Raw genomic sequence first — 7,654 nt, forward strand, 5'->3', positions numbered from 1 at the left:
CCGTTGTCACCCATGTAGTGATACCATTGGGTCCATACTTCCCATGATTGGATACAGTACCCGTTGTCACCCATGTAGTGATACCATTGGGTCCATACTCCCTATGATTGGATACAGTGCCCGTTGTCACCAATGTAGTGGTACCATTGGGTTCATACTTCCCATGATTGGATACAGTGCCCGTTGTCACCCATGTAGTGATACCATTGGGTCCATACTTCCTGTGATTGGATACAGTGCCCGCTGTCACCCATGTAGTGATACCATTGGGTCCATACTTCCTATGATTGGATACAGTGCCCGCTGTCACCCATGTAGTGATACCATTGGGTCCATACTTTCTATGATTGGATACAGTGCCCGCTGTCACCCATGTAGTGATACCATTGGGTCCATACTTCCTATGATTGGATACAGTGCCCGTTGTCACCCATGTAGTGATACCATTGGGTCCATACTTCCTATGATTGGATACATTGCCCGTTGTCACCCATGTAGTGATACCATTGGGTCCATACTTCCCATGATTGGATACAGTACCCGTTGTCACCCATGTAGTGATACCATTGGGTCCATACTCCCTATGATTGGATACAGTGCCCGTTGTCACCAATGTAGTGGTACCATTGGGTTCATACTTCCCATGATTGGATACAGTGCCCGCTGTCACCCATGTAGTGATACCATTGGGTCCATACTTCCCATGATTGGATACAGTGCCCGTTGTCACCCATGTAGTGATACCATTGGGTCCATACTTCCCATGATTGGATACAGTGCCCGTTGTCACCCATGTAGTGATACCATTGGGTCCATACTTCCTATGATTGGATACAGTGCCCGTTGTCACCCATGTAGTGATACCATTGGGTCCATACTTCCTATGATTGGATACATTGCCCGTTGTCACCCATGTAGTGATACCATTGGGTCCATACTTCCTATGATTGGATACATTGCCCGTTGTCACCCATGTAGTGATACCATTGGGTCCATACTTCCTATGATTGGATACAGTACCCGCTGTCACCCATGTAGTGATACCATTGGGTCCATACTTCCTATGATTGGATACAGTGCCCGTTGTCACCCATGTAGTGATACCATTGGGTCCATACTTCCTGTGATTGGATACAGTGCCCGCTGTCACCCAGGTAGTGATACCATTGGGTCCATACTTCCTATGATTGGATACAGTGCCCGCTGTCACCCATGTAGTGATACCATTGGGTCCATACTTCCTGTGATTGGATACAGTGCCCGCTGTCACCCAGGTAGTGATACCATTGGGTCCATACTTCCTATGATTGGATACAGTACCCGTTGTCACCCATGTAGTGATACCATTGGGTCCATACTTCCTATGATTGGATACAGTGCCCGCTGTCACCCATGTAGTGATACCATTGGGTCCATACTCCCTATGATTGGATACAGTGCCCGTTGTCACCAATGTAGTGGTACCATTGGGTCCATACTTCCCATGATTGGATACAGTGCCCGCTGTCACCCATGTAGTGATACCATTGGGTCCATACTTCCCATGACTGGATACAGTGCCCGTTGTCACCCATGTAGTGATACCATTGGGTCCATACTTCCCATGATTGGATACAGTGCCCGTTGTCACCCATGTAGTGATACCATTGGGTCCATACTTCCTATGATTGGATACAGTGCCCGTTGTCACCCATGTAGTGATACCATTGGGCCCATACTTCCTGTGATTGGATACAGTGCCCGCTGTCACCCATGTAGTGATACCATTGGGTCCATACTTCCTATGATTGGATACATTGCCCGTTGTCACCCATGTAGTGATACCATTGGGTCCATACTTCCCATGATTGGATACAGTGCCCGTTGTCACCCATGTAGTGATACCATTGGGTCCATACTTCCTATGATTGGATACAGTGCCCGTTGTCACCCATGTAGTGATACCATTGGGTCCATACTTCCTATGATTGGATACAGTACCCGTTGTCACCCATGTAGTGATACCATTGGGTCCATACTCCCTATGATTGGATACAGTGCCCGTTGTCACCCATGTAGTGATACCATTGGGTCCATACTCCCTATGATTGGATACAGTACCCGTTGTCACCCATGTAGTGATACCATTGGGTCCATACTTCCTGTGATTGGATACAGTGCCCGTTGTCACCCATGTAGTGATACCATTGGGTCCATACTTCCTGTGATTGGATACAGTGCCCGCTGTCACCCATGTAGTGATACCATTGGGTCCATACTTCCTATGATTGGATACAGTACCCGCTGTCACCCATGTAGTGATACCATTGGGTCCATACTTCCTATGATTGGATACAGTGCCCGTTGTCACCCATGTAGTGATACCATTGGGTCCATACTTCCTATGATTGGATACAGTACCCGCTGTCACCCATGTAGTGATACCATTGGGTCCATACTTCCTATGATTGGATACAGTGCCCGCTGTCACCCATGTAGTGATACCATTGGGTCCATACTTCCTATGATTGGATACAGTGCCCGCTGTCACCCATGTAGTGATACCATTGGGCCCATACTTCCCATGATTGGATACAGTACCCGTTGTCACCCATGTAGTGATACCATTGGGTCCATACTTCCTATGATTGGATACAGTGCCCGCTGTCACCCATGTAGTGATACCATTGGGTCCATACTTCCTATGATTGGATACAGTACCCGCTGTCACCCAGGTAGTGATACCATTGGGTCCATACTTCCCATGATTGGATACAGTGCCCGTTGTCACCCATGTAGTGATACCATTGGGTCCATACTTCCCATGATTGGATACAGTACCCGCTGTCACCCATGTAGTGATACCATTGGGTCCATACTTCCTATGATTGGATACAGTACCCACTGTCACCCAGGTAGTGATACCATTGGGTCCATACTTCCCATGATTGGATACAGTGCCCGTTGTCACCCATGTAGTGATACCATTGGGTCCATACTTCCTATGATTGGATACAGTGCCCGTTGTCACCCATGTAGTGATACCATTGGGTCCATACTTCCTATGATTGGATACAGTACCCGCTGTCACCCAGGTAGTGATACCATTGGGTCCATACTTCCCATGATTGGATACAGTGCCCGTTGTCACCCATGTAGTGATACCATTGGGCCCATACTTCCTATGATTGGATACAGTGCCCGTTGTCACCCATGTAGTGATACCATTGGGTCCATACTCCCTATGATTGGATACAGTGCCCGTTGTCACCAATGTAGTGGTACCATTGGGTTCATACTTCCCATGATTGGATACAGTGCCCGCTGTCACCCATGTAGTGATACCATTGGGTCCATACTTCCTATGATTGGATACAGTACCCGCTGTCACCCATGTAGTGATACCATTGGCTCCATACTTCCCATGATTGGATACAGTGCCCGCTGTCACCCATGTAGTGATACCATTGGGCCCATACTTCCTATGATTGGATACAGTGCCTGCTGTCACCCATGTAGTGATACCATTGGGCCCATACTTCCTATGATTGGATACAGTGCCCGTTGTCACCCATGTAGTGATACCATTGGGTCCATACTTCCTATGATTGGATACAGTACCCGCTGTCACCCATGTAGTGATACCATTGGGTCCATACTTCCCATGATTGGATACAGTACCCGTTGTCACCCATGTAGTGATACCATTGGGCCCATACTTCCCATGATTGGATACAGTACCCGCTGTCACCCATGTAGTGATACCATTGGGTCCATACTTCCCATGATTGGATACAGTACCCGTTGTCACCCATGTAGTGATACCATTGGGCCCATACTTCCTATGATTGGATACAGTGCCCGTTGTCACCCATGTAGTGATACCATTGGATCCATACTTCCCATGATTGGATACAGTACCCGCTGTCACCCATGTAGTGATACCATTGGGTCCATACTTCCTTTGATTGGATACAGTACCCGCTGTCACCCATGTAGTGATACCATTGGGCCCATTCTTCCTATGATTGGATACAGTGCCCGTTGTCACCCATGTAGTGATACCATTGGGTCCATACTTCCCATGATTGGATACAGTGCCCGTTGTCACCCATGTAGTGATACCATTGGGCCCATACTTCCCATGATTGGATACAGTGCCCGCTGTCACCCAGGTAGTGATACCATTGGGCCCATACATCCCATGATTGGATACAGTGCCCGTTGTCACCCATGTAGTGATACCATTGGGTCCATACTTCCTATGATTGGATACAGTGCCCGTTGTCACCCATGTAGTGATACCATTGGGTCCATACTTCCCATGATTGGATACAGTGCCCGTTGTCACCCATGTAGTGATACCATTGGGCCCATACTTCCCATGATTGGATACAGTGTCCGTTGTCACCCATGTAGTGATACCATTGGGCCCATACTTCCCATGATTGGATACAGTGCCCGTTGTCACCCATGTAGTGATACCATTGGGTCCATACTCCCTATGATTGGATACAGTGCCCGTTGTCACCCATGTAGTGATACCATTGGGTCCATACTTCCCATGATTGGATACAGTGTCCGTTGTCACCCATGTAGTGATACCATTGGGTCCATACTTCCTATGATTGGATACAGTGTCCGTTGTCACCCATGTAGTGATACCATTGGATCCATACTTCCTATGATTGGATACAGTACCCGTTGTCACCCATGTAGTGATGCCATTGGGTCCATACTTCCTATGATTGGATACAGTGCCCGTTGTCACCCATGTAGTGATACCATTGGGTCCATACTTCCTATGATTGGATACAGTGCCCGTTGTCACCCATGTAGTGATACCATTGGGTCCATACTTCCTATGATTGGATACAGTGCCCGTTGTCACCCATGTAGTGATACCATTGGCTCCATACTTCCTGTGATTGGATACAGTACCCGTTGTCACCCAGGTAGTGATACCATTGGGTCCATACTTCCCATGATTGGATACAGTACCCGTTGTCACCCATGTAGTGATACCATTGGGTCCATACTTCCTGTGATTTGATACAGTGCCCGTTGTTACCCATGTAGTGATACCATTGGGTCCATACTTCCCATGATTGGATACAGTGCCCATTGTCACCCTCTCGTGTGCGTCGAGGCGCATTGTATTAACAGCTTGAGGATCGGCGCACGCAGATATACGTCTGCAGAATGGCACGGCTGGGCACAAGGGCGTACATGTACTTCCCCTTTAAGAGCCCAGCCATGGGTCGCGCAGCTCGTGACCTGGTCCTCAGCTCAATGACCGCCCCCGCGGGAACAGCGGACCCGATCGCCGCCGGTGTCCATGCGATCGGGTCACAGAGAGGAAGAACAGGGAGAGGTGAGTGTACACAAACCGTTCCCCGTTCTTCCTAGTGAGCCTGTCACTGATCGTCTGTTCCCTGTCATACGGAACGACGATTAGTGATGTCACATGTCCAGCCACGCCCCCCCTACAGTAAGAATCACTCTCTAGGACACACTTAACCCCTTCAGCGCCCCCTAGTGGTTAACCCCTTCCCTGCCAGTGTCATTTTCACAGTAATCAATGCATTTTTATTGCGCTGTGAAAATGCCAATGGTCCCAAAAATGTGTCAAAAGTGTCCGATGTGTCCGCCGCAATGTCGCAGTCACGATAAAAATCGCAGATCGCCGCCATTACTAGAAAAAAAAATATTAATAAAAATGCCATAAAACTATCCCTTTATTTTGGAGACGCTATAACTTTTGCGCAAACCAATCGATAAACGCTTATTGCGTTTTTTTTTTTACCAAAAATAAGTAGAAGAATACGTATCGGCCTAAACTGAGGAAAACACATTTTTTATATTTTTTTTGAGGATATTTATTATACTGTAGAAAAAAGTAAAAAATATTGCATTTCTTTCCAAATTGTCGCTCTATTTCTGTTTATAGCGCAAAAAATAAAAACCGCAGAGGCGATCAAATACCACCAAAAGAAAGCTCTATTTGTGGGGGAAAAAGGACGCCGATTTTGTTTGGGAGCCACGTCACACGACCGCGCAATTGTCAGTTAAATCGACGCAGTGCCGAATCGCAAGAAGGGGCCAGGTTCTTTAGCTGCATAATGGTCCGGGGCTGAAGTGGTTAAGCAGCCCATTCACACCACTGCATTGTTGTAACATAGTGGATGTTTAACGTGCGGGGGGGGGGGGGGGGTCACGCGTTGCGTTACGTAGCCCTCTTAATTTCATACAAGCTGCCAGAGCTCTGTGGACCCACTCATAGGTGGCACTGATGGGCACTTATAGGTGGCACTGATATAGCACTGATGTGCACTCATAGGTGGCACTGATGGGCACTTATAGGTGGCACTGATATAGCACTGATGGGCACTCATAGGTGGCACTGTTGGGCACTCATAGGTGACACTGATGGGCACTTATAGGCGGCACTGATGGGCACTCATAGGTGGCACTGATGGGCACTTATAGGTGGCACTGATGGGCACTCATAGGTGGCACTGATGGGCACTTATAGGTGGCACTGATATAGCACTGATGGGCACTCATAGGTGGCACTGATGGGCACTTATAGGTGGCACTGATATAGCACTGATGGACACTCATAGGTGGTACTGATGGGCACCTTATAGGTTCACTCATAGGTGGCACTGATGGGCACTGAGAGGTGGCACTGATATAGCACTGATGGGCACTCATAGGTGGCACTGATATAGCACTGATGGGCACTTATAGGTGGCACTGATGGGCACTCATAGGTGGCACTGATGGGCACTTATAGGTCACAGCTGTTGTGCTGTAACACTCTCGTGTGCGTCGAGGCGCATCGTATTAAGCAGCCCATTCACACCACTGCATCGCCGTAACATAGCGTATGTTTAACGTGCGGGGGGGGAGGGTCACGCGTTGCGTTACGCAGCCCCCTTCATTTCATACAAGCTGCCAGAGCTCTGTGGCCCGGTTCCCACGTGACGCCGCGTGCTGTGACGCAACGCTCTTTTGCGCGTCGAGGCGCATCGTGTTAAGAAACCTATTGGTCTTGCAATTTGGTGCAGAGCACTGCGGTGCGTTATCACACAGGTGCGTTGGGAGGAGGGGGCGCTACGAACGTTGCGCTGCGGTTGCACAGCTACAGCGCAGGACGGCGTATCCTGCATGGACGGCGCTCGGTGTGTGTGGAGGTTCTCAGATCTTCATTGCACACAGTGTGGAATTCATCGAGATGGGACTTGTCTGGGACGGGCCCCGGGGTGGCGGGGGGGGGGGAGGGGTGGCTGTGATCCCGGTATCCCTCCTTTTTGTGCCCCTGCCAGCTGCTCCCTGGGGCTCTCTCCACGTACGGCACCATCGTCTGCGTAGGAGGAACTCCGGACTAAACTGATCTTCCTATATATGGGGGGGGGGGGGTGTATTACCTTTCAATGCGTTTGTATTTCTGTCCATCCAGTCCTGAGATTCGCACAGCTCTGCACAGTCCAGGCTGACCTGACCTGACCTTCCTTAGCTTGTGATTTGACAGTGAAGGAGGAGCAGCAGCCAGCAGACTGATGAGCTCCCCCTTCTGGCCATTTGGCTCTCTACTCCAATCGTCAGGTTCCTTGTCAGCTTATCCACATACAGCACACCCGATTGGTCCATGTGGGCGGAGCGACTCCAG

Source organism: Rana temporaria, chromosome 3 (assembly GCF_905171775.1).
Source record: "Rana temporaria chromosome 3, aRanTem1.1, whole genome shotgun sequence".
NCBI lineage: Eukaryota > Metazoa > Chordata > Amphibia > Anura > Ranidae > Rana > Rana temporaria.